At 32.6% G+C, this 3,965-nt stretch overlaps 1 pseudogene; it reads right to left on the bottom strand.

Moving 5' to 3' along the window:
• On the bottom strand, positions 1 to 1,649 carry LOC107872496 (annotated as a pseudogene).
• Between the last annotated feature and the right edge of the window lie 2,316 nt (positions 1,650 to 3,965).

Below are 3,965 nucleotides of genomic sequence, written 5' to 3'. Positions count from 1 at the left end.
TTAGTATGTACGGAAATTTGGATCCACATTGTGAGCCTATGACTCTAAGCCCCCAATCATATCCTTAGCTGAACTAAACCAAAATTTGTGAAGCAGTTTAACAAACCTTTGTGAATCATTGCCACTTCTTCATATTACAAATAAAGAAGCAGTTGAATCACTGTCGAGTATCTTTTTCTTTGCCTATTTTTCCAAGGCACAAAATATTTTAGGCAATCTATCTTTCAACATGGATAGAGGTATTTTCATAGAGTTGGGAAGTGAACCAATCTTATAGTGATGAGCAGGTTGAACATCCACTAATACATATGCTTCTTTCTTCATCACTTTCTCAATGTACTCTGTGTTGCTGATTCGAGCATCCGATGAAAGATAGTTCAACTTCAATGGACCCTGAAACAATAGACAGTTACATAATAAGCCATATATGAATACTTTCACTATTTCTTTAGTTGTAAACAGAAAAGAAAGGACAACAAATATCAGATACGATTGAAAAGTTGTGAAAACAAAATGCACCATCGACAGTGGAGTTGAGTAAACTTTTCATAGTTTAAATTTGGAAATGTCTGCCTTGTTAATAATGCATGATCTCCATAAGATTCGCATTATAATGACCATCCACGAAGTTTCACCTAAATTTGCAAGTGGTACGATGATTTGAAATGATGACTATGCCAATAGAATTGAGCAACGAATAGGATATGTTGTGGAAGATAGGAAAATGAATATATTATTTCTGATAAGTAATAAATTTTAATAAATGTAAGGCAAAAACCTGCCCGTATACAAGAATTATACAAAAATAGAAAGTAGATATTCCGGATAAGTTGTTGATACATGCAAGAGATTGTGGAAGTCCTGATTGAATAAAATATTTTAGGCTCTTTTATGTACAAGGCATGTTGCACAAAATAGATTAGATCAGTAGATATATGATATGGTAGTCTTTAAGAGTTTTAAGTGGAGAAAGACATGTATCAAAAGTATTTATAGGCTATCTTCTTCGAGAAATATCTTTTCATTTTTAATGTTTCGAGATATATTTTTTGCATTGAGTTATGAAGTTTAACTATTTTCAAATCCGAAATACTATCCATGGAAATTAGTTGTCTACTCCAAAAAAATTTATTATCAAGCCCCATCTAAGTTTTACCTAAATTTGTTTTTAGCTCACAGCTTAATTGGATGCAAAAATCAAAAACCGCAATTTTATAAAGAATAAAAGTGACAGTAAGTATGAGAAATTTGAATATCAAACACACATTACAAAATTGGCCTGACAAGGATTCTAGAAGAAGCATTCTCCCAGACAGTGGTTCTCCAACCAAGCTAGCAACTTATATGGCTTCTAAGGCTTGAAGCCATCCAATAACCCCCGGAACTGAAGTAACGGGGAAAAGTAAAACTGAGAGAAGAATACATTATTGGAGAAAGAAAAGAAACGATGATATGATGATCGGACAAAAATGGAAAATATTGAACACGATCAGCTAGCTCAAGGACGTGGATTATGGTTCTCAGATTGCTTATTAAGGTTGTGGCTCAGTAATGTATTGTATCGGAATGGTAATATATGTCTGCATAGCATCATTCTTTTAATATAAAGAATGTAGACTTATGGTACCTCCAAGTCCAATTACTACCATGTCTCAACCTTGGAGTACTCTGACAATCTCCCCTACTCTTAACTAAATACCTTTTAGATACTCAATCAGAACTCACAGCTAGTACGAGCCGCCCAACTGAGAGAAAAATAGAGAGAGTAAACCATGTCAATACTCACTCAAAGAATGCCAGAAAGCAAAAATCAACTACTGAATCCCTACCATACGTATCAAAGTCCATTCTATTCTCTTCTTAATAACAACTTACAATTCCTCTAGCAAAATATCACCTTTTCCAATTGTGAATCCATCTAGCAAGAGATTGTTGTATTCTTTCCCTGGTGCTGTATCAAAGAATAAGTGGATTTCATGATAGTCACAATCAACATTTGAAGCATTTGTAAAGTTATATTCAAAAGGAGGTAAAGGTCAATTTTGCATTGGTTTGCAGGTGAATAAACCATAAAGAGTGAGTAAAAACTTCTCACACTCTATTAGGGGATATAAGTCATGTATGTCAATGTGAATGTTAACTGACAAACTCATTGCCTCTAGAGAGTCTAATTTCCTCATTATTTGCCCCTAAAAATATGCATTTTACCTTAGTGGTATCTAAAATTATTGTTACCTTCATATGAAAAGTTAGAGCAGTACCCTCTGGGGATTAGTCCCCACCCACGACCATTGACTTATTACATGGTGTTATTATGTTAATTACTGTAAAACATTTACCTTGATATTGTGCACAAACTCAAACCTATGATATCACCCGACCTCCATAAACAAAGATCTAAAAACCTTTCATATTAGAATATAGTTGCTGAGCAGATCATCCATTTTTGTCCCACTCAAATAGTTTGCTAATTATGACTCATATCCCAGTTTTCTCTCTGGCTCAGTGTTATCTATGAGGCTTTATCAATATCCTCAATGTCTAAAATACATCCCTTTGATGGAAAATTAGGAAGGAAACCCATGAAGTATTAGGCTTGCACGTGAGAGGTATATTAAAAATATGATTAACAAATACAAAGTGTATCATCTCTAACAGCTAAATCTTTTAGATAAGGTGGTTTCATAATTCAACAAGTATGAATCCTTGATGCCAATTTATAATAAGCTTGTAATTGAGAGATACCTTTGATAATGGTCTCAAGAAACTATTTAATTTTCAACACTTCGTTTCCAGCACCAGAAGCAAAACAGGGATTTGTAACTATAAATTCTTGTTTTCAGATTGAGTATGCCAACAGAGCAATACAGACTATGCTTCCCAGTTACAAAGGATTTATCCAAATAAACTATAAATTAACAAAACTTGTTAATCACTTCAAGATTAAGTTAAATAGATTTACGTAATAAAGAGACCTCTTTTTGCATAACTCCACTTTGATAGCAATCTGGAAGCATACAACTGCAAAACCTTTTGTAACATAGCTTTAAGTCCTGGCTTGTCCCCTTGTTTTTTAGTCTACACAGTGAAAAACTCAGTACTATTATCCATTCTCTATGAAATAAAGTCTATTATAATGATCATTCCTCAAATAACGTATTCTGCTTGTGACATAATATCATTCTATTGCTGAATCACACTTAAAATTATTTATAGAAAGGAACATAACAATGTATCAAGTTAATGCATTTTGTTCCATATTGTTTCATAACATATCGTACTGTAATGTGTTGCATTGTATCGTACTGTATTGTTTAATGGATACAAAGTTTGGGTAGATTATATCATTTTCCATCAGTAGATAATGTAACACATCAAAAAGTTGAACGATAAACTTACCGAAAAGAAAAAGTATGTCACGAGTAGAGCTACTAAAATAAGATTCTTAAATAATAAATAAATACAAACTATGAATAAAAAATAACATAACCACATGATCCCACCAAATTGGTTGTCACACAAAATGAAACCTTTGGTCATTACCTGACATTGACATGGATTTACCGATGTGATACAATAAAATCTAAGTAAGAATCAAATCAAATATATATTTAAACTAACACCACAATACAATTCAACAAGTTACAACCATCCAAACAAGCTGTACCTCAATTTGAGAACAGAAAGAAAGGTGGACTCAAATTAACATATCTTACCAACTCATAAGCAGCAAGATATAGTAAAATAGGTGATCCTAAACCTCCAGCTCCAATAACCAAAACTGAACATTTCAATTGATTCACCCGATCTACTTTCCAATAATAAATCTCACTTATCAAACATAAATAGTTGTTTATTGACTTAAATTATCAAAATAAAACCTAAAATATCCCTTTTTTTTCATGTGCCAGTCAAGTTTCTTATCTGAACTATCACTAATTGTTAGAGATATGTTCTGATAAATA

Source organism: Capsicum annuum, chromosome 5 (assembly GCF_002878395.1).
Source record: "Capsicum annuum cultivar UCD-10X-F1 chromosome 5, UCD10Xv1.1, whole genome shotgun sequence".
In the NCBI taxonomy this organism is placed as follows: Eukaryota; Viridiplantae; Streptophyta; class Magnoliopsida; order Solanales; family Solanaceae; genus Capsicum; species Capsicum annuum.
This window is presented reverse-complemented; position numbering and strand designations above follow the sequence as displayed.